Source organism: Aphis gossypii, chromosome 3 (assembly GCF_020184175.1).
Source record: "Aphis gossypii isolate Hap1 chromosome 3, ASM2018417v2, whole genome shotgun sequence".
Classification (NCBI taxonomy): domain Eukaryota; kingdom Metazoa; phylum Arthropoda; class Insecta; order Hemiptera; family Aphididae; genus Aphis; species Aphis gossypii.
The window spans coordinates 31939081-31965842 of NC_065532.1; the positions used below are offsets into that span (position 1 = coordinate 31939081).

Consider the following 26762-nt stretch of genomic DNA (forward strand, 5'->3'; position numbering starts at 1 on the left):
CTACGTACGCCAATGTATATAATAATACAATACCTATATACTCTTGTGAGCAAGTAGTATTTGTATACATTTTGTACTTACATCCAGCCGATTATAATATATAGGAACAAAATTATTTTTACAAATCTCATATAACAATAACTATAACATAGTATTAAATGATAATATCTAGTTTAAAAAGTATTTGAAATAAATTGTATACTATACGGTTTTCAACCATAACTGGCATTGTACGATAATAAAAATCATGGCTGTATTGTAGTTTATGGTCTTGTTCCTTCGAATATTACGGCGTTGATCACGAATGTTTTTTAGGTAAAGGGTTTTAAAATCCCAATTTTACATATTACGTTCGTTTTGACTTTTTACGAGCACTCTGTTCGATGGTCCATTGTTTACGACTATGGCTTAGTCACGGTGAAAAATGATGAAAGGGTTCTAGGTTTGGAGTGTTTGTTCAGGACGTGGCTGCTGCTCAAAAATATAAATAGTGATTATAAAAGGTCTTCCGCGTGCACATGCATGAGTAATAGGGGAAAACGTTGTATTTCAATTTTAATGAATAAATAATATCTCGAAATAAATTTTCAAAAGATTCAAACAAGACTTATTCGTAAACAGAATGATTGATGAACCACAAACGACAATGACATGAACAAGCTGGTGCCTATATGGCCATATTGTTTTCTGCAAATATTGTTTTGTACAACGGACTTTTTTCCTTCTCTCGATAGATGTGATTTTTATTTTCTACTCTGCGGTGGGAACGAGAGCTGTATTTTAACATGTGCCGTTAAAATCTTTTTAGGCTGGTGTGTAAACTCTTTAACTATATATTATTTACTATCTAAGTATTTTACTGGCATTAGACGGTAAAAAATAATTTTTTTTATATCGCTTATGAATTCGCTAATTGTATAGTAAATAGTTCGAAGATTAGCCCAGTTAATCACGGTTTTCAAATGCAATTTACTCTACTATTATATCTAAGTAATATTGTGTGTCGTATGCGTGTGTTTAATGGGATGTGGGATGTAAGTTATACATTTTTAATTAAAAATGACAACTAAATGAGGTTATAATACTAATATTGTTGAACTTAAAAAGGGGTTATCGTAAATTAATATCTATAACAAAGTGTAACTGCTTGACGTATCATTACTATTAAATTTAAGCCTAGTTGTTTCTCTTTAAATATTATACTAATTATTGTTTTTGTGTGTTTCAGGTAAATCTTTTTGTTCAATTATTATACGAACGGCCAAGAAACATGCATGCGAGATTTATTCTACGGCTTTGCAAATTATTTTATTTTTTTGATTATCTACACCTGGTATAGTATCCTTAAATAAAGTCTATCCGGCGCGGCGTTATTTCGGTAATTTATTCTTTTCTACGCATGTATTGTGTTTCATATTTGTGCTCATTATTATGATTATTTAACACGTGATTCGGGGAAAAACATACGTCAAACTGTTAAAAAAACGTATACTACCATAAGAATATAGGCTATTTTAAACCTACCAGGTACCTTAATTATTCTGATATCAGCGATATCACTGTATATATATATATAGTAGGTACGTAGTTAATACTAAACAATATTATGTATTCATTCATATTATTTTGACTAGTGCGATGACATTTTGCAGTGAGTTTTTAAATTTCTTTTTTTACAATTTCATTAATCGGTCCATATAATATTATCATTATGTTCCTTGTGATGTCGACGTCATAAACAACGTTTATCATTGACACACAATTATAATAATTATTATTTATTAGCTGTATACTACAGACACTCATGCACTGTATCGAGTGGGCTAAAGATGATACACACGGAAGTACTTATTATTATTATTTCTCTTTTTCGAAGTAACAGATATATCTTGTGAAATCGTGTATACGATGAGTTTTTATACTACTGTCTACTACACACTTTTACAATTTTTAACTGAAACTTCTATCTCATCGAATCGAACTGTTGTGATGTTTTCACGCATATCATGTATTCATATACGTAATATTATGATTATACATTATTCATTATTTATACTATAATAATAATCTATTCATAAAAATTAAAATCTATGTTGTGATGTTGACATAGTCCAGTAAATGGCGACGTACAAGTCTATTCTATAATACGTACATAATAATGTGTGTACTGGTCAAAAATGGATATTTATGTATTACATATTATTATTTATTACAATATTAAAATCGCGACCGTAAATAATTCTAGCACGTACCTCGCACCGTATAATAACTGTATGGTGGTTTCATGGGAAAACAATTAAACCCGGAGCCTGAAGGTACCTATTTTAAAATGACTTAATTGCTTTGCGCCCAGTATGTATAAACCATTTTTTAATAGAGCCAACATTAAAATAATAAATTAATAAAACTATAAAATAGAAGACCTGCTGAAAACGTTGTACTATACTCGTATAACTACAATCTGACGTTATCGTCCAATTCTATATGAAATATGGATGAAGTGGGTTTGTTGATCTTTATACATAGTATTTCAATGCAATAACAGTGAATAATAATAATATTATAATATCGAATTAACCTACACGTAATATCATTAAGATATTTTTTTACTAGCGGTTGTAAAAACCGGGCGGACAATAATGTTATTATTGCGGTGATATTGTTATTATAATATCATGAGTTATGACTTACGACGAACTCATCTAAACTCGACAGTTGACGGCGAAACGTCACATGGTGGCGATTATAATAACTATTGTCGGTAGGTAGCTAAATACACGCCGAATCCGGTCAGACTAGTTCGTGACGGAGTACACTTGTTTATATAATATTATATTGTTTCAAATGTTTCACAAGAAAATTCTTCTAGTCTAGGCCTATAAAATAATTATATCGCAGCTCATTTCGTCTGAACGACACTTAATTTTACCTATTTTACTGAAACATAATATTCATGTTCAATGTATTATATGTCACGTATTATTAATTACTATACATGTATATAGTGATCTTCTAAGTTCTAGTTGATCAGTGTCTTGTATTTGGTTTTATATTTTATACTCATCGACACTATATAAACGATATATCAAGTATTTTTGTTCATTAAAAAATAAGCTTAATGTGTATAAAACATATAAAATATACTAACCAAAAGGTTAATGGTATTATAGTGTTCTCGTTGATTGACCTTCAGTATCTTTCGATTATTGTTTTTTTTACACTGATGTTTTTTATTCCCGAAGCCCAACATATAAATGCACTCGCTTCGGTGGCGGCCATTGAATGCACATACTGAACATGTAATATTAATTATTATATAGAGATTAAACCAACAAATAATCATAATCAATAAGTAAAATTTAATCGCATATATATTTGCAAAAGACTTTTCACTTCGGCTATTTGATTTTTCTTAAATTTTTTTACTGCTCGAACAAACGAGAAAGTAACTTCATTGTCGCGCAATAGCCGCGGGTGTAGCTTCTAGCTTCTATACTTTATTTTCTATGGCGTAACCGGCGATACCCATGTATATAAATTATATTATTTACATGATCTTATAAAGGTACAATAATATACCCGTTGGTACATATTATATAGAATATCTGGCACCTTGAGATTTTACACAAAACGCCAATAAATTTACCGTTCGAGGCTGCCAGTGTTTCTCGAATATTTTTCTTCTCCACGGAATCATAATTAATATCATATAATATAAAAATGTGTACATTTATGTGTGTTTGAGTCTGCGATATTATAATTTATACGCATAAAAATGTTTTCATATGATGTGAAGTCCTTCGGCCATTTAAATAATATCGTTACACCTAATACGCATATGAAAAAAAAATAGCATGCGTTATTTTTTCTTATAATAACATAAATATTACAATATACCTATCGATACTCTATAATAATAATAATAATATAATATAATGATGTATTGCAAGACGCAGTGGCCGACTAGTGTGGATATAATATGGAAAGATAAACCCGCGCGTATATTACGAAGTACCTATATTATAAATTATAATATAATATATTATTGAGTATAACATATACTTAAATAACGAGTCGAGATTTACATTAATTATCGTGGGCAATTTCTATCGCATTATTGGATTCAAAAATAAAATAAATAAAAAATCTTTGGGAAATTACGAATATCCACCTAAAAAAACACTTACAAATGATTAACGACTTTACGACGACGATGCGTGTACCAAAGCGCGTGTACGATCTTACGTAATTGCTTTTTCATGTAAACCAATCTTGTACATCGTCGTCGTCATCGCCGTCGTCGTTCAGCCATCGATATACAATACTGCTGCAGTCGTTTCGTAGACTATTATTATTTATACTTCTCTTATATTTTTTTGTTTATAAAACATTGTTTAATGTTCATGTATTTTACAACATGATCACACTCGGTAATCGTATAATTATCGAGAAAATATCGGTGTACCTAATGCTGAAAAATAAAGTACTTATATGTACTTATACGTAGGTAAAATACATTTTATCGTGCCTATATACCATACATTTTTCAAATTTAGTTATTTTTATTATTGTGTTTATATTTTTAAATATAGTTAAACCTAAATTATATGATTACCACGATTATTCTTGTACCGATTACATTCGTAGTTTAATTATTTTATTTATTTAATCGTATTATTATAAAATATTATGTATTGGACTGCTCATCAGGCGTACCTGGGCAGGCAACTATTAATGCACGGTTTCAGTCAATCATGACGCGCGTAGTTCATCATGATTCATCGTATGTACGTTCCGACTATCCGACGGTTCCTAATCCGAAACATCTTTTGCTGAGCCATTATGTTATTTACTTATTTTCTGTACCCAAAAGTAACTTAATTAATTATAGTGTTTCGTATTAAGAATTTTGAAATTAATCGAAACAATTTATAAAAATGGTTAGATTAAATTTTTAAAAAACCGGCCATAATGCATGTGTAGACGTTAGGTTAGGTTAACGTTATACATTATAACAAAATTAATTTTCGAAAAAACAACGTTAACAGAATTAAAATAATTATTCTTGTTTTAAATTGCGCGTTTAATAATATTCTTCATTTAATAATTGAAAATGTAATCTTGAAATATAAATAAGCATCAATAAATAATTATTATACTTATTCTCAAAGAACCAATTTGATATTCCTGTTTAGTGTGTATATGTAGATACTTCAATTTAAATGGCTGCTTCGAACTGCTCGAGCTGGCATATTATACTTAAATATTATTATGATTAAATTGTAATCATACTACCGATATTGAAAAGAAAAGGGTTTAGATAATTCAGAAATCATGCTCTGTATAATTGTGATGTGCATGGATACATCTTGCGTATAATAATTACAACGTATATTATCTGCCTATAAATATATATTATTATATGCTGCGCAGTGTACTACCGTATTACACACAAACAAATTGTACTAAATAATTACTAATTAACGAATATACGATACATTTAGGTTTATTCTAGAACAAAAACAATATTGTTTTAAGTTTAATAAGTAATCTGCAGCGTGTTTGTACACGTCAATCGTATACGAAATAACAGCTTAAAAAATCGTATACGTATTTAGCCTATACTCTATAGTCTATACCCTAGAAGACGGGAGCGAAAGAGAGAGATAGAGAGGGGCTATTTAAAAGTAAAAACAATAACAACCGCTACTGCCCGGGCTGAACAGATGTGCCGTTTAAAACAATGTTGAAACTATAGAATTTACAAGACATAATCCCCCGGCCATTGTCTATATTTTATATTATATAGTAGCAGTCCATAACACGGCGATATGTCTTGCGCCCATGAGAATTCTCCGGACATGCTCGTTCCGTTATTATTTTGTATATATTTCGTTTGCAAGTGCACAGGTATATTATATATAGATATATGTAATATACTATTACCTACTCTTTTAGTATGACTAATAATAATAATAGGCTTGAGAGACAGCGGTGGTTTTTTTTTTTATAGAAAATCGACCGTTTCCGACGTGATCATTGCTCCCTGTGTATATTGTTTGGAAGCGTTATTCGCGTTTATTAACATAATTACATACATACTATATGTATATATGTATATATATATATATGATACGTTTGTAAGTTTGGTGTGTTTAGGAAGCAATAAAATAAAAAACAAAATCGTTTTCATTACCGCACCCGAGTCCGAGCGGCAGTTCTGTTCGACGAGTTCTGTAGACCTACCTCTAATATTATATACAGCAATATTTTTCGTATTCATTTTTATGCATTAAATTTTTCATTTAGCTGTCAGGACTGATTTCAGCGGATGAAACTCTGGAAAGAGACATCTGTCCATTATTATTATTACTGTTATTTATATTATTATCCAGTTTGTTCCCAGTGTATTAAAATAATATATTCACTGAATATTTTACATTAAACTGTATTATATGCTAAAACCGTCTCGAAGCCAATACTAATTTAGTTAAAATATGTCATCTGATGTCTGTAGATTATATTCCTTGTATAATAGCTGCAACTATTTTATGACACAAATAATATTTATTTTTTTTATTTAGTTTCCTTCAAAGCAATAAGTTTGGTTGGCAATTATTATAATATCTTGTACAATTTAATTTAATTTAAAATTATATTATTCCGGTTTGTATGTAACATATACACATAAATATTTGGAAAATTGAACAAAACTAAATAGTATACAAATTATACAATATGATTATGCAATTTATTTTATGCGTAAAGATTTGTAATAACTTATTAAGGTGCCTAATATATTTTTATAATTAAGTACGCTTAGGCCAATTCCTACTATATGGTAAAAGTATTGTATTCGTATAATAATATTACAAATTTGCCTATGCAACATCAATTGTTTACAATTTCGTATTTAACAGTTTCATTACCTAGTGATAATTTTTGAATTATTTTTTATACATTTAGACAGTGGTTTCTTCTGTTTATTTTTTAAAAGACATTGCTGCAAAAAAATTTTACTAACACAAAAGAAACGTTATTCCGATAGTCATATACAAGTATGATTTAACATGAGATTATAGGTATAAATATACACTTATTAAAAAGATAATAACGCTTCAGTGGTATAATTATATGTATGAATTAGATTGCATCTAAATATATATTTGACTCGGTTTAATTACGGTGAATATAAATGTGATATGAATATTTTTCCAGAAGCAATGGCGGAAGTATTATTATTAATATTATTTATTACGTATTATAATGTAATGTAATATATGAATAATACTTGGGTTAGCGACCATTTTAGATGAGGTTATTTATCAAACATGCTCGTCTCTATTTTATGTTTTGTTCGAAGCGATGAATATATTTATACCTATTGGTTTTACTATGTATTTTTGTTTGTTCTGCGTCAAATTCTTTTATTTAGAGCAGAAAAAATGTTTAATTCTAATCTCAACCTCTTTAAAATTGGTTTCTTGTAGACAATTTGATCGATTAAAGAATTTTTACGCTTAACTATAGTAATCAATTTCAATTTTGTTTTTTTTTTTTATTATTATTGTAATTCAAAAACGAACAATCACAGAGCAACAATCCATTTAACCGCATTAACTGATTTTTGATAAATAATATTTATTTTTATTTAAATTTGGCTGTTATAATAAATTATAAGAACGCTATATAAGTATTGTTCGTTTGTTAGGTTCTTAGAAAACATGTTACATCCCTATATAAAAGCCTATAGGATATCATGAATTTTGATTTCCTCAGGAAAATCGCAGAAAATCACCTATACAATATTGTAGTTATTATTTGAACCTGTATCGCTGTAGAATATAGTACCGTATACATAAGATAACTATCACTTAGCGGTGACAGCATCATAATATAGTGTGCTGGTAGTAGCTATAGAAGTAGTATAGTTGTAAGTAGGGTGAGCGGATAAAAAATAAAATCGTATAAAAAAACCGAACCTGATTTTCGGTGCGGATATTTAAAACGTCGTTATTATCATCGTCATTGTCGTAAGTGTGTAAGCTCGCGGTAGTTCAATGGTGGGGAGGTGGACGTGGTGAATATAACGTGTTGCCGTCACGTCTATGTCGGAGGTGGGGATCCCGTAGTGGTTGGGGGAGGGAGTTGGCGACCAACGGGAGCGATGCGCGGCGTGCCCCTCCACGTCGTCGCGCGCAACCCTTACGCCGCTCGAGAGCAAATCACGGGGCGGGCGAAAGGGCCGGACCGAGTGCGTATTTTTACTTGGTGGGTGTCTGGCGGGGTGGGATCGGTGGTGGGGGAGTCGAACGAACGAACGAACGGCGACGACGAGGACGGCGGTATATTGATAACGAATTAATAATATAATATCGATTATGCGCGCGCGTTTTTCACCGATATTCGCCGCCGCCGCCGCCGTGCGCCGACGCATTACGCACTTGTATAATGGTACCGGGAGAGTCTGCAGGGGGGACTGGCGAATGCGTGCGCTACTTAAACGTAATTTGATGATATAGTAGTTATAATAATAAGTGTTAAAAAAACGTTGCCGAGTAAAAAAAAAAAAAAAGATACAAAAATATATAATAATAACAATAACAACCGTGCCCCAAGGGCGGCAGCGGTCTTCGTCGCGCGCACGCGGTCAGTAGTAATAATATCGGTCGACCGCCACCGAGAGCAGCAGCGGCAGTAGAAGCACCGCCACCACCACCCTTCGACGACGGAGACGTTGTTCCGAACTCAAACACGCAAGCGCGCCGCACACACACACACACACGCGCGCACATACGGACGACCCACCGACCACAGATCGCCGTCGGCCGCCGACGTGTTCGTGTTCGATTTTTATACTATTATTATTATTATTATTATTATTTTTTTCCGTTCCGCCGCCGCCGCCGCCGTCTTAGTTTGCGCGGGACCGACCGACACCGCGCCGGGCGCACGCACACACTTGTTGCTGGGACACCCGCGAGTGCGACTACGCCGCGGCCGCACAGTAGTTGTTAGTCGTTGCATACAGCGCCGACCAGTCGCAACAATACGCGTGCGTTTTTCCGCCGACGGATTTTCCGCCGTCGATACACCGCCCCGCAGGGCACACGCCGCGTGATACCAGTGCGTTTTTAATTCGTTACATTTTTTTTAAATTATTTATATTTTTCTCGCGTCCGACGAAAATTTCCGGTCGATCGTGCTTTATACTTTTATTACGTATTTCGATTCGACTTAATATTACATTTATATAATATAAGTTTTTTTCGTGCAGTTACAATTTTTGTTCCGTTTAAAAAACGCGGTTCGTGCACGTGAACTTTTAATAGTTGTTGTGTGCTACATTTTTCCCTCGAGGAGGAATCGTATAGTTAAAAGACGTACGAGCACACAGTTTATATACGCCATCTCTGTCTAAAGGTAAATTTTAAATTTTTGCACTTTTTTGGTCTTTTCGGTAGTTTCATTTCATTTCATTTTTTACTTAGTCTTGAGGAAATCTCTCAGTACAACGTGATCCTCTTTCTCATATCAAAATATCCCAATCGTAAAAAATAATTTGCGCAATTATTTTCAAAACCATACTAGATAAATATTTATTAAATTTGCGGTTCTTTTTATATAACCCACGTTATTTAATTATGAGTTCTATACAAAGTTTATATTTTAATTTAGTCCGTATAGATTTTTATTATTCTTTCTAAAATTATATTTTTTCTCTTATCGTTTGAACCTATCCTTGAATCAAAGAAAATAACATATTTTATATGTGTATTTATATTTTAATTATGTACTATTTTTTAATTAGTACAACAATGTTGGTTATAATTATGATTTTATGTAAAATGACGTTATACTCGAGAGATTTCCCTACTTTATATAGTTTCCGCCACTTAATGTAAACGAGAGCCTTCTGTGTGAATCAAAAATCATTGGGAAAAAATAAATGACGATTATTAGGCATTATTCTATCATCTCAAGGTACACGCGCGATCATTATTATTTATCTCGAAGGTATGACACTATCGTAGTGTATACCTAAAATTAAATACCTATTATTAAAATAATATAATATCACTCGTAGATAATAATTATTTACCCAAAATCGTATAATATGTGAAAAAATTCAATCTATAATTTATTCATATGGGGCAAATCGATAATTAGTTGTGCATAAAATATAAAGGTGAAACTAATAGAAGTATAAGTCTAAATGAGCGGTTAAAAAATTAACTAAACTAAAATAAATATACATAAATTTACATTTTAAAATAAAATAAATTTATATTAATTAGTCGTCATCACATTTTGAATGAAATCAGTCAACTATTAACATATTCCTATTTTATTTATTAATTATGTTATTTTTGGATGTTATTCTAAATATATTAAAAGTTCGTATCGGCATTCATTATGTAGCGTGAAATATTTTTTTTTTTTTTAATACGAAAAGAATTACAATATAATTTATATGTGTATCTAAAATCTAAGTTCAACGTGCTCAAAAAAAAAAAAAAGCGAACCGTAATAATTTATTCGTGGACTGTAGGTCCGAGACTACGATACAGGTGAGACTTAGGATACCTATAGAGAGAGAAGCGCGCAAGGGGTCTTTTCGCTACTCAACGAATACGATTTAATTTTTGGCCGTTAAAACAAAAACCTCAGCCCGTCTGCTCGTTATTATTATAATACACCATGGCAGTGTCTCCGTTGTCCGCGGCGAATTATCATATACATTAAATGGCACAATGGAATTAGTTGGGTGTGTGTGCAGCGTGCGAATGGCCGGCCGGTGGTGGTGGCGAAGACGCGTACATCACCTTCGTATACATAAGTACACGCACACACGAATACACATTTCATATGCATATATATATCCTACGTGTGTGTGTACTGTACTAGTGTGTGACACGGACACAAAAGGGCCAAAGGGGGAGCTCCGACCGACCTTTGTCCAGCCGCGATTTCTGCCGCAGGGACATCGTTGTATAGTATACGTGCGTGTGTGTAGTTGCTAGCTGCAAGGACATAAGAACATATCATGGGAAAATACTCTCTAGGCGGACTCTCTTTCACTATATACCTATATAGCTACGTGCATTATGTTCATGTGTACGGGGTCCGTTACCCCAATATTATATACATACGTAAACGTTGTTCTCGCAAAGGGAAGAAACGGCGACTATATCTACGTGTCCGTATATTGTCCGACGCGCGTGACCCTACCGTGTGTAGAATATTATGTAGGTTGCTTGCCAATCCAAAATATTGTACATTGCGTACTATTCACGTGCATTTATTAATTACATATTATGATATGCAGGTATTGTGCTAGAGCCGATATGCATGCCGCGAATTAATACTGATTTATTATTAGGCTTATATTTTCGACCTCAAATAAACGAGTAAAAAGTTTTAATTAATCAAATGCTGATGTGCGTTGTATCGTTACTATTATAGGTACCTATAAATATGCATAAGGTTTAGCCGGACCACAGTGACTAATTATATATTATTGTTGTATTAATAAAACACAAGTAATATCTTATCGGTAACTAGCGTTTCGGTCGATATTTTTTTGTTTATTTTAATTATGATTCACCATCATGCGTGTAGGCTATTTTTATAATACCGTATATTTATTAATTTATTACATATTCAACGTTTTTTTATCATTATAAAATCGTTACGAAATCCCAAATGTATGCACGTGTTAATATAAAAATTAAAAAAAATTACATCATATATATATATATATATATACCTATTATATATTTATTTTATTAGGTATATATAGATACTATTTATATTCAATACTAGAATAAAATGTTTTTACAAATACCTAATACTAAAAGTTTATAATATATAACAATATTATATAGTATGATCTCATTGCTATGGGCTACTACACAAGTCTTAACTGATTTAGGTATACATAATAATATTATGTGGGTTCCAAGTGCTTAATGCGTGTAGTGATTTCACATATTTTGTATTTATTTTATTTCATGATTTATGTTTTTGATCCGATGTTTACAATTTTATGTTTCTCGAAAAATATTTATTATATTCACGTATGGTAATACGCGCGAGGTGTATGGTGTATGTGTAAGAGATAAGTGATAAATAATAATCTAAATTTCCCGTTTTCTATGTAATTTGAGTGAAAAAAAAAATAGGTCTTCTTGTCTTTCTATATTATTTTAAATCTATGTTAAAAAACATTTATCGTATTCGATTTTTTTTTTAATTAAAACATATATATTTATTATTTTGAAAGCATCAGAATAATGATGCGAGACTAGTAAAAAAATAAAATGTTCATTGTCGTTCGTCTTACTCTTGACCGTGCAGACGATCGTTAGAAACATACATCTCATCGCGTACGCTATATGCCATTATAATATACGTATATATATATTATACTTTCGACCATTAATCAACGGGAGGGAAGAAGAAAAAAGTACTTAGTGCTCTTTATTAATGAATGCTTTCCGATCCGACGATCGACATGCGTCTATCAATCATAAGGTATATAATAATGTAACATAATATATAGGAAGAAACGTACCAACCTACCTATATAATATTACGTACATATAGTATGTACTAGGCACACGTTAAGTCTAAAGAAAATAAATTTCCGCTGACGACGGATGGATATCATTATTATTTTTATTATCATTATGTATATAATATTATATAGTATGTTGCTCGCTTAATATTCAATATATTTAGAGAGAGATCAATACCGCATTTTTTCTCCACTTTGCTCCTTTCAATCACTCCGTATATTTTCCCTTGAATAAAAACCGTAATATCTGTATAATATGTAATAAGTCTATATTATAATATACAATATGGCACCGTTCAAATCATAATTTCTACTCGTTTGTACAGTATATATTTATAGTGTATAATTCGTTTGAAGCACATACGATATTTATTTTAATAGGTGTATACGTCGATATAATATAAATATAAATATTATTAGTAGCCTTAAAGTTATTTTATATTTCATAGTTTATTTTTTTCATGTCAATTGTTGTAGTGATATAAGATTGACTCTCGTTGTTTGTTTAGGCGCACTAGAAAATAAGGGTTACATCGCATCTGATAAAATTATCTATCATGTATAAATTAATAGAAAATATACCTAAATTATGTAGAGATAATAATTAATACATTTTTTCCCGATGTATAAGTAATTTCACAAAAATTATTGCGGTGTCGCACGAATTTTCTTCGTTTTAATTATTATTCTCCCCGTGACTCCTCTCGTTTACCCGTTTGTATGACTGATTATTCTCACAAAATATAGAACACGTTCATTTTAAATAATAAATATATGTAATTAAGAAATAATTTTAATACCATAATAATTTTCGAGGAACCATTGGTTAGGCAACCCAATATGCGCATCTGGCTGTATGCAGTATACGCATTAAACCGTATATTTATTAATATTTCTGTAATTATTGTTTGTGAAATTGTATCATTCACGATTGCGTTTGAAACACGCCAGTCCATACTGCATAGACTATACAATGTAGGAATTGAATCGCAAATTGAGAGCCATTTTTTCTTCTTTTTATTAATATTATGTTTTATGTATTTACGATTCGATGTTTATACGATAAAGTCCTACTTATACAATAAACATAAAACGTAGCTACAGTGTCGTAATGTTTTTTTTCAACTCGAATAAGATTATATTCCCGTATCGGTGAATTGCAAAAATATTATCTTGAGAATACGTAATATATTATATTAGATTGTCATCGTGCGCATTCGTATTAATAAATAAATGTATAATTAGTTATTTACTAATTTACCGTCATATATTACGATTGTGTGCACCGTCGTCATTATACAGTCACTTGAATTGATTATTGATTTCTTTCTGTGATTTATCACACACACTTATGCGCCGATCTATCGAAATCTCCCAGTGATACAAAAATCCTAGCGTACTATTATCCTTGAAATCATTTTTCATTGAAAGTCGGCGTCCCCGATGAAATCTTTGGTTTTAAAGCTGAAGGCATATTAAATTATATTATCGCTGCGCATATTATTGCAATAACGGTATCGCATGGCGTTGATTTACGATTTGAACCCAATAGTATTTATAATAATATAGGTATATGACGCGCGTGATGGCGAATTTGTGTAAATATTGAATCAAACACACACGAGCTCGCACTTTTCTGAATAATTGCCTGAAAAGCAATAAATAATACCGTAGGTAATTTATAATATTATATTATTGGCCGAAATCGACTTTAATTGCTAGTTCGCATAATAAAACGTATCTACCTACAGCAGATATAAAGAATAATTTAAAACTATATTAACGTTTTTGGGTCGGTCAATATTTTCATTGAAACGATTAATTTTTATTTGTTGTAGTTTTTTTTACTTTACATTAAAAGTAGGACATGTGCGCTTGTAGGTAATAATAATAATATATAGGTACTCCTTAAAAATAATCACCTTTATTGGATACCGTTTAAGTATTTATTTTTTATTTATTTATTATATGAGCTGTATAGTTTAGAGAAAAAAATCGTTGTCGTAAAATAACATTTTTATAACTTTCGTGCGTATACATTCAAATTATGTATAGGTAATTGTGTATAATATCGTACATTGGTATAATAATACATTGCACGGTGTTCGTGTGTACCTACTTATAATCTATGTGTATGCTGTGTAGGTAGGTATATATATATAAATTACTTATAAAATAAAGAGATTTTTTACAAGTTTATTATTCAGAGGCACTATATTTTAAATGCATATATCTATCTATAACGACGTTATACAGCCGCGCGTAAAAAATTCAACTGGACCGAATACATTGTAAAGAAATAAAAAAAAATTCCCGGTTATTATACGTATATAGGTATACATACATACAACGATATTCATATTAAAGTGCACCTGTACATTATATTAGGCATATATATATTATTATATTGCAACTGCAGACGATACGATTCTATATATCTGATCTGCAATAGGCATATTTTATCTAATAAGCATACCTCGGCCGCGGAGGCACTTAATATATATAATATTATTTTATCGTCGTGGCTTCGTGTGCCCGCAATATATTTTCTATCGTTTTTATTACGTCGTCATGTAGTGCATATTATAATAATTTACTCACATTAAACGATCATAGAACCTACCTATATAATATTTTTCGTATGATACATAATATGATATATTATAATATACATCACGATAAAATGTCGTCGGTAAGCATTATGATTCGTCGTGTCGTGACATAATATTAAAATAGGATTGATAGTTATATTTTCCGCCGACTGCAGCGATGTGCAATAATATTCGTTTTTTATATACGTCGTCTGCACTGCAGCAGATAACGTTGTCTTCCGCTCAGCCTCGAGTCTGTATATTATATACTTTACACTATATATGTACCTATTATATATAAGTACCGATACGGCGTCGAACGTATTATACTCGTACATCATATAATAATAATTCAAAACGATAAATTGCAGTGCATAATATTATGCGTTTTGCTGTCTATATCGCGTTTTTTATACCATAACTCATCATAAACGCCCCGTAACCCGTAGCCTGCGTACGATATAATAAAGTAGTTATAATACTACCTGTACGTTTTATCATATAAAAAAAATTAATATAATTTAATACATAAGCGTACGAAACAGTAAAGTAGATAAAAATCGGCGCCGGTCTCTATATATATACCGCCGCGCCTTATAGATGATATGTAATCGGCAACACGCGCGTGACGTTTTATGTGTGTGTACGGCGTGCGCGCGCACATTGTATCAAATCGCGGTGTGTGCGTTTGTGCGCGCGCGCGTAGATTTGATTATTTATTACATTATCTATCGGTCTAGTAAAGCGCACTTGTCGTAAAAAAAAATTAAAAAATAAACAACGCCGACGCCCGGCTAATGGTCGCCGCCCGCTCGGAACGGGCCCGACCAATCGCGACACGGCCGGCGGAGAACGCGCGCGCAGCACACGAATTTATTCAGCACCGTCGTCGATCGCGATCCGCCCGCAACATATTTTCGCGCGCAATGCACTCGTCGTCGACGACAGTCCGCGCGCGCGTTTTTTTTTTTTTTTTTATTCCACGTACGATAAAACGATTTCGTTTTTTCACTCGTGTAGGTACCTACCGTCATCGTACGCAGCACATATAATATATTTTATTATATATAATATTTATTGGCATGTGACTATTTTTTCTTATTCTTTTATTATTATTATTATTATCTTTATTGTATAATATAATATTATATATAGGTATAGGTACACCCGTATTTTTTTATTTTATTATTATATTATTCTCATAAAACCCTTGCCGAGCACAATGCGAATAAGTTCCGAGTTTAGAATTCTGTGTGCGCGAGCCAAACTCCGCCGACCCTGTTACGCTCTCTCTCTCTATCTCTCTCGTCTTATAATATACTCTGCCGCATGTATGTGCCGACCGCCGCGGGCCCCGCCGACACTGCACCAGTTGTATTATATATTTTATAATATATATAAGTACTTTAATTGGCCATCACAACCTGGGACGACGGTACATATATATATATATACATAGGAAGGAATGAGAGTAAATGTATATATAGAGAAAAAAAACGGCAGATATATCAGACCAATTTTGTTTTACGACCGACATCAATCGTCGGCCATTGTCGTCGTCCCGGCTACTGCAGAAAATGGAGAGAAAAAAAAATATATATATATTATTCTGACGGTATATATAGGAACGACGGGTTTATAAACTGCTCGCAAAATGTTTTATTGAAGGCGTATGAAAAGAATAAAAAAAAAAACCCCGAAGAATAATATAATATATGTAGTTGAGAAATCGTCGTCGACGCAACAGATATTTCGAAACGACTACCTGTAGGCAGTATGTGTATATAGATATTATATATACTTTATAGGTACCTATGTACGAAAAAATAAATAAAAGGGGACGCGTATTACGATATGATAATTGTTAAACGGACCGTGTTCCGTGTTTGCGTATACATCGTTTTCCGGTCGTGTATACATAAATATAGGTATATATACTGCTTTTACGCATAGTGCGATAATAATATAATATAATTAATAACGATATGTGCATACTGCATGTATTATAATACTCATAATAGGTACCTATATACATGCCGAAAATGACGGCCGTCTATCATTCATACCGTAGTACATGGCCAAACGCCCGTTAGATATTGTTATTATATCATTACTTTTATGAATGGAAACGGCTTACTGCACCATTTGGCGTGGGTGTCGTGCTTGTAAGCCTATATATAGTAGTCGTAGTACTGTAGTTGTAGTAGTTGTAGTAGTAGTAGTAGTAGTAAATATTAATACTATTAGTGTAGTATAGTAGCAGTAGGTAGTTATAGTATAGTATCTTTCGCCTCTCTTGCCGCCAAACTAGTATGCAACAACCTGTATGCACACATATTTATAAAATACTCAGTCGGAACAAGTTCGAGGGTCCGGTATTTCAAGAAATTACCCTCGGCGTGTGACGTATACTACGTAGGTACTAGCTACAACCACGTGCCGCATGGGATATAATAACAATATTATTATGTTTACCTACCTAATATACCGGTTTAAGCCCCAACGTACGTACAATAAACGGACATTATCGTCATCTTAATCATCGTCATCGTCATCGTCATCATAATACACTGTGAACACGCGTACCTCTATATTATCTACATTGCAACTTTATGTATATACACAATACGCAGAGTGCAATAACTTCTCGAATATAATAGATTTTGCACCTGTTCGCACTGTTCGTAGCAAACGACAAAAGTTTTCTCTGCAGATATTACACCCGCGCTGCTATGTCTCGATCGAACGTGTCACGATTGGAAAAACATCGTCAGCGACGTTTAGATTTTTGCTACTGCAGTCGCAGTCTATAATATAATATATAATATACTTATAACGATTCAATAATAATAAAATGTATATACATATTATATATTATTATAAGTATATAATAGTCGTCCTTGTAGCGAGCCGCGCACGCGAACTATAGCCGATCATCATCGTCGTTGTTTCGAGCACGGCATTTCGATCATCACGATTTTAATCGCACGCGCGCGATTCTTGCGTGTCTGATACCGGTGATACTTGCTTGTTGTACGCGTGTAAACGTAAGACTTGGACTAAAATAATATAATATATTACATTAGACACGGATAATTAACCAGTCATCGATCGATCGATTGCGCTGCAGAGAGCGCCTGCTAAAATTATTCCCGTTGCAGTAGCATTATTATTATCGATTTATTTATCGTGAATATACCTATATAACCTATATTGTAAACGCTGTGCACGTCGCTGTTGTGGCGAATACAAAAATGACTTCAGCCATATATGTTCAGACGCAATGCCCGACGATGTGGTACAATCCGCCGAAGACATACTGAAAATAATGTGGTTTTTTTATATTTACGACGACGGTGCAATAGTATACATAATATAATATGTAGCTGGCCGTGCAAAAGTGAAAACAACGACGATCGGACCGAATTCGGTCGTGGACGAAACTGCAGATACCTATATAGTATACGTACAATGCGCGATAATACTTCAATATATAATATATTATTATTATAAACTCCCCGATTGTTCACAGTGTCTCGGTCGGGGAAAGATAGAGCGGTCGTCAACGATTTTTTTTTCCCAGTAAGGAACGATATGGCCTGTACGTGATGCGAATGCGCGAATAGGAGAATCGTCCAGCGCAGCGTTGAGTGTATAATGTTATAGGCAGAAAAAAATAGCAATAATTTTATATAAAACTATGAGAATTTTCCTCGTGATTCGCCTAGCCGATGTGCGTATAGCATGCCACCGTCGCCGTCGACTGATCAAAATTCTTTGCGTGACACGTTATTATTATTATAATAGTCGTACCTAAACGCACTGATCGATAAACATACACGCACACATACAAACAAATATATATATAGTGTATACGTGTATATGCTACCCCAGTCCGAGTATTTCAATTTATTTTCCAATGAGCGTTGTATTCTCTTTTAATAGAATGCTGCCGTTTTTTCTATCGGTAAAAATAAGTATATAGGTAAGTAATAAAAATTCTATGTACGCGACGTATTGCGACTTTAATGTAGTGCATTATAATATATTATCAAGTTTATTTTTCGCGTGAACATTATTGTATCGGTATATTTATACATATAATGACGTGTATAAGTTAATATTATATACTTATAGATAGGTATACTTGTTGCATATAATAATATTATTTCTATATCATCATTATATTATAAGAACTCTCGTTATTATTCGCGTGCTGCTGACAGTTTTTCCATGCACGTGACCACGTTCCGTCCGGGTGTTAAAACGTTCGCTTATATTTCTTCTCGGTCGGTAATATGTATACGAACATTATATACTATTCGTTTATACGCACGCGAGAACCCGCACAATGCATATCATATATACCTCCGTTCTTTGTACATACGTCGATATGATGATACATGTATATTTCTTGTATAAGAAATCATTTACAGTTTTACACATTCGCTGCACATGTGAGTCGTCGTTCCTATGAGTCAGACGTGCGATGATATTATTATATGAGATAGACCGACGGCCTTTCACCTGCCGCTCGACCTCTGCGGTGTTCCCACAGCATATTACACGCGTGTAGGTACCTATAACAATATATATATGTATAAACCTTATGCATTCAGATAGATTATGATATGTATGCAGAATCTTCTTCCTCCGCCCACACGTTGTTGTGTGGCTGCAGCACTCAAAAGGTCCTCGGGGTTAAATCGCCACGGAAAATCTTTTTAAAAAATATTACGTTGTTTTCGCGACCGTAATCATTATATTATTATGATGATATTGTTCATAGCGATGATCCTGTAAATACAATATTTTATGATCCGTAATGTTCTCCGTGACTACCGCCACACATCATCGCTACGGGCCAATAGAAAGCTTCAAAACACCGGCATATATTTTAGTAATATATACAAATATAGTAATATCCGATACATCCTTTTCTACCATACCGTACTGATATTTTAATAATAATTGTATTATAAAGATTTTTGCTATAACCCCTATATAATAATATATTCTTTATCATCATTTCTCCGTTGAATGGTAAAATTATAGAATTAAACTTTTCGATTGCCAACGCGTATAAAATATAAAAATGTCTTTTTTTCACACACGAAAACAGTCTTTTTGTGTTTTCATCTGTATTCCAACTTTCATTGTTGGATTACCCATCGTGAATGATCGCAAAACCGTTTTCGTTGCAAGCATCGTATCTAATTCGTGCAGAATAAAATTTACAATTTATTTATTATATGTATATAGGGTTAAAAACTATAATAGTAAACCGTTATACATTAGTGTTTGTGTAGATCACTAATATAATGTTTTTAACGTACGGATTAGGGGTTGGTTAAGACTTGAACTACGCGACTTCCCCCAGTTCCCGCTATAGATCCTATATTGGTGATTTCGACAATCACTACTTTTTGATTTGGCCGGTAAAAATAATGTAACATTAACTAGCAACTTACTGGACGTGGTTTTATTAAATAATTAATATAGAACACGAGTGATTATATACACATATACAAAAGCCGCGTATTTGTCGCTGTTCGAGTTGACGAGTTAAGTCACGCGGTAATCGCATACGCCTTGTACATGGTTGGAGTATAATTATTATACATATTATATACGCTGCACTCCTCTGGGTACCCTTGAACGACGCAAATGGCGATAATTCTTTTAGTTTATATATAATATCGTCTCGTCGCAGCATCCCGGACGCACGCGCGTGCACTCGTCACCGGACTCGGAATTTCGTTTCTAATTTACCGTCTCAATGTTATCTAGTTAGTTGCCTATACGCTATTGTAAACGCATTAGTATATAGGTACATATTTATATTGAACACAGTTATGCGGCCGAATCGATTACACACGTCCGACACGATGTAAAATGACATATACCTATGTCCTATATATCGGTATCATTATCATCGTATGTTACTGCATTTTATGTGTACTTATCTATATATAATATGATGTGCAATACGCAATAAACGCAATTAAATATTATACCGGATTGTATGTCTATATACATGATTCAATATTACACATAATACTTTATGCATATATACAACCCTAATTGTCGTCGAGGCAGTGGCAAAGACCATATAGATAATCTGCAATTTTGCGACAAATCCTTAAACACTTCTTATCGACTTTGAAACCGTATGCTTATGTGCATTTTATTAATTCTGCAGTATATACCTACATAATATTAGTCTACGACTAGGAACGCGTACTTACCCATAATATCTATAGGTATACTCATATAATATGAGTGTAATGATATATTATAATATTATATTATGTACGGCTCGCCGTGTGTGGGGCACATGTTTTTGTGGTCTGCAAGTTCTGAAAAATATGCGTATTATCTACATTATATTATATTATATATGCATATAGCCATAATATAGGTACATATAATGTTTGCTGGTTATGTATAGGTACTCCCAAAGCAATTTACCGGAGCAATAATCCATCTCGCGGATACACCCATTTCAGCTAATCTATCGTATACTCCGATATGTGTACCTATATATATATACACACAGTGCACGTACACATATTATATATTATATTTTGGTACGTGAAGCCGTAAAACCGACGTGTACATATTGTAATATACTTTCGGCTGTTGTTCAATTTCCTCGTCAACGTCAAATGTGTATTGTGCATACCTAATACCTATGTATATAAACTAGCACATTAATATTATATGATGTTTTCCTTCCGATGTATCGATGTATACATGCGATGATTTTTATACTTATACCTCCACCTGCCACATAATACGATATAATAGTTGTACCGTTGAGAGATCGAATAAGTTTTCTACAGATTTGGCAACCGAATTGTTGCGGTAAAACCTTCTCACGAGGCGATACACAATAATATGCAATTTATAAAGAACACTATATGTACAAAAAAATTATATAATATGTATCCTATAATGTTCGCTCCAACGTACCGTCCTTGTCATTTTCCGTCACTAAATTCGTGCTGTTCGCTAAGACAATTCGATCGCGGTCTCTCTTGTCCGTTCAGCATACCTACAGCGTATTAAATACATGTCTCGGCTGCAGTCCGGACATAAATAATATTAATTACGGGTGAGCGTGCATTGTGGCACATAAAACGCGTTCGATTTATACAAATGTATTAAATTATACTTATATACAAGAACAATTGACCGTTGAGGGCTAACCGCTTCTCCGGACTCCGGGTGTCGTGCTGCGCTATCGGCGTATATCTATCGTCATGTGTATATATTATTTTATATTATGTAGCAGGTATCATAATATCCATAAGTATATATAAGTATTGGCATCGGAATGGGCGCGGGCGGGCGGACGTCCTTTTTGATTTTGACACTGCAACCTTACGCAAAACAGGAATATCCGGTCCAAATACCCTATATCGTATATATGATATTATAATTTGCACATGTGTGTATGTGTGTGTGTGTGTAATCATTCGTTTTGATCGATCGATGGATTAGTAGCTATGGGGGATAACGCACTCACGCGCGTTAAAAAAATTATGCAATTGTACGATATTTTATTATTATTGTGCACGGACAGAAAAAACGTTATTGCTCTCTAGGTCGATGGCACGCTACTTTGCCCAGTCTGCGTTAATTTATAAATCAACATTTCTCGTTGACGCGTTTTTGCAGCAGCCGAGTATACTTACACTTGTATAGATATATAACCTTCTCTGATACCTATGTATATTATAACTGGGTTAAGTTGAACGGGTCTACTCGCAATGTTTTATGGAATTTTTCGCGTTTGCGAGGAAAACATAAAATAACAACACACGACGCACATAATATTATTTTATTGTATTCAATGGGTCGACAGTTTTTTTTTAGTTTATACTTATATTTAAAACATTGTCATCCCTTTTTTGCCTTGTGGTCCCCCAAATAAAGTGTAAGTATGGTGTATGTATATACGATCATATTAAACATATACCTATATACACATGAGGTTTAAGCCGAACAACAATAGCTTCACGAATCATATATTTATAGTCGAGTTACCTTGTGTATATATACAGGATTTACATTTTTATCGACTTCCATCTTGTTTGGGGGTAGATATCATATTATATTGTTATTATATACTGTATTCACGTGTGTATGTGACGGGACGACTACGGTCCCGAGGAGCAATCATCGTGATTACAGTCATTTGCATACATGTGTAATATGTATGGTTTGTTCACGGCGTGCATGTGTAGTATTATAACTCTTCGGATAACTCCGTGTACCAAATTAACGGTGTTATTTCCCTTCTGTCCGTGTATAATATAAAAATATACTATGGACACGCCGTCTTGTCGCTACATATATATGTATGTAGTTATTACTTAGGTAGGTAATTTTTATTTTATTATCTCCTACAAATCATTTGCTCGGCGACGGCTCTGGGTACTTATATTCATATGTATATATGTGTGTGCATGTATGATATTAAGAACATCTATGTAATATAAATATATACAGTACACACCCCGAGTATAACATATAGGAATGGCGACGACGATGAAATTCCCATGAGATCGGTTGCTGACAAACGACGAAAAACCAGTAATCAAAAATTATATCGTCGGTAAAAAACTGACATTGTTGTTTACGTATATAATAATAATAATATTATATATCTAATTTCCGTGTGTTTCTTATACATACTAACTATATTATATATACTGTCTGGGATCTAAAACGACTAAAACAAAAAAAAACCTTACTGGTTCGGCGCCCGCGGATAGTTTGAAAATTACATTGTTTGTTTTCTTAAGTATAATTATGGTAGTTGTCCTTTTTCTATCCTGCGGATGATATACCTTCGGTTTACGTGCGGAACGCTGCAGCGTGTGTATCATTTTCTTTTTTACTCAGAAACCCTTAAATTCTATTTCCGACAATGTCTGTTGGGGGAATTCGTAAATTGTGACCTATTTGTTATCGAGTATATATACCGCATCTGTATAGATCGATCTCGGCTGCTACAAGAAGGGCGTATATGGGTATACCCGCTGTAAACAAACCGTGAACATATTTATCGAAATCATGAGAATTTCAAGCATCGCAGTGGTGAAAATGACAATGATAAAAAAAACCGTTACTCTGTGTACACACATAACCTTTTTCGTTTGTTATTATATTATTATATATTATTTTTTAATCGCGATATTTAAATCATACGACACGACTTCTAATCCGCGCGTACGCCTCATCATACATTATATCTCCTTCAGACACACACATATACACTCGCATTATAATACCCGCTCTTGAAAAAAAACAAATATCGGAACTGCGATAAACGCGCGACATGCGCTCACACTCGTCGCGCTCCTCATTTGTCAATGTCGACCTTTAAATCCTTTTCGCATCAAATAGCTCCCGGCTTGGCGTACCTATACATATTATTATACATATAAATCGCGTGCAGTGTGTGTATAGGCTCGGTTACCTATTGTCGTCAGCAAAAGAACGTCGTCGCATGAATAGATCGCGAAAAAAAATCACTCGTTGCGCAAGACCGCCGCTGTTTCGTAAATGATTTTTCAAAAGGGTTGTGTAAACACAGACCGGGAGGAAGCCACGCATCGCGGGGTGCAGTAAAACCTACATATAATATGTACCCGTCGGCACAAAACGCAGTTCTCATGCACTCCGATCACTGTCTCATCCCTCCCTCCGAGCACATTGTGTGGTGCTCTCGCTATAATATTTATTCGGAAATCTTATAAAACAATTAATCACCCGGGGGGTCGTGCGTCTTCCGACTCGACATCCGATTCGTCGCCGGTTCCTAGATTATTTTTTTTTTATGGTTTTCAATTTATTTTTTTTTTCGAGATCGCTTCATCGTCGACTCGATGACTTTTTTGCCACTTCATGCGCGTACAATCTGATGCACGCACATCCGACTCTCCCCTGATCACCAGGTTAGCCCGATTCGACGCGCATTACTTGTATTATTCCTATAATGTATACGTTATAACGACAATCTCAATACATAATAGTACGCGAGTGTAATATGCGGTTTTATAAAAAAAAAAAAGCCGCGTCATTGATTACGTCGATACAATATGATTTCGGTCGATTACGAAAAACGAGCGCGTAATAATAATAAATTGATTATGATTACCGGTATTTTGTAACACTAATCCCGTCAATCCAGTGAAACATATGCGAGATAATAAATAATAATAATACGCGATATTGCACGTGGTCGTCTCGGCGTTTACACGACAGCGTGGAGCGGAAAACGAGAAAACGACGACACTTGTTAATGAAATCGTTTGGGGAACCGTCGTGGTCGGTCGAGTGCGTGGCGCGCGCGTGCAGTGGCACAACAGGTTCGGTTTTTTTTTAACGAGACCAAAGGTCACGGCGGTAAAAAATATAATATTATACTATTTATACAAACAATATAACACGCACACACAACAACAATAACAACATCTACTATAATAATAACTACAACAATATATAATAACAATAATAACTGGTTATCATAGTGTAATTCTGTGCGATGCGGTGCAGCGGTCGTCGCCGTCGGTAGGTCAGACGGGCGGGTGGGCAGAACTAGTTTCGCAGCCGCGGTCTGTCGGGCCCGCACTTTGGTCCAGTTTCGACCGACGGGGTGACCCCCCCCAACCACACTCTTTCGTGCCACGGGTCCGTTAAGACAATGAGCGAGCGCCGAGCGGACGACCTTTGATTTTTTTTTTGGAACCGTTTTTCATAAATCACTTTTGGTCGAGTGGAAGAAGAGACTACGTCGTCGTAGTAGCTGTATCGCGGTGTACGCACCGTGCAGGAAGCCGTCCGCCGACCGAGAACCGGTCGATCGAACCGAACCGGTCCGGTCTGGCGCGCGCACAAACGAGAGCCCCTCGGCGCCGGATATCATTCCGTCTACCGCACAATAATAGCAATAATAATAATAATGCAACAACAATGCGCTGTCATTCATCCGCGGTCCGCGCGAGATTCATTCACGAAACGCGTGCCCCGCTCGTGATCTCGTCCGCCGTCGTTTATACTCTGTACAGCTGGTAGCGGACACAATATTATTGTACCTCGTGATACCTGTATACAACTATACACGTCATCACGTCTGTCTGATCTCTTCTTTCCGTTTATAATAAAATGGTCGGCATCATCATATATACGACGTCTGGCGTTAATTATTTTTTTATACTATTATTGTCAGACGCGATCGATCGGCGGATTTCACTGGAAAAACAGTGAACTTTCGTCGGCCGATTTGTGTGGCGACGTCGTGTGTTGTCCGGGCACGTACTCGCGGATACAACACATACCTATACGCGTATATAGCGTCTAATACGGTGAAAGTCGGCTGCAATAGTCGTTTGAAATCTATAACATATTTTCACCATTTAGTCGCCTGCCCCCCCTCTCCCCTATCCACACTATCCACCGCCGCGCCACCGGACCGTTGTAGGAAATTTATGTATATAATACAGTCGCGCAAGTATGCTGCTATAACGATATAATATAAAACCGATGGTTTCCGTTTAAATGTTAAAAGATTTCTCGAC

At 34.2% G+C, this 26762-nt stretch overlaps 1 protein-coding gene across 10 annotated transcripts in view; it reads left to right on the top strand.

Moving 5' to 3' along the window:
- The window catches only part of LOC114129273 (protein grainyhead-like), a 100354-nt gene that overhangs the window by 37541 nt on the left and 36051 nt on the right, over positions 1-26762 (top strand). Inside the window, exon 1 of one of the 10 annotated variants that reach the window (XM_050204642.1) lies at positions 8356-9423. The exons of the other annotated variants lie outside the window; for them this stretch is intronic. The gene's annotated coding sequence lies outside the window, so the exon portion shown is untranslated. Of the gene's footprint in view, positions 1-8355; positions 9424-26762 lie in introns of those variants that run through there. 10 annotated transcript variants of the gene reach the window in all.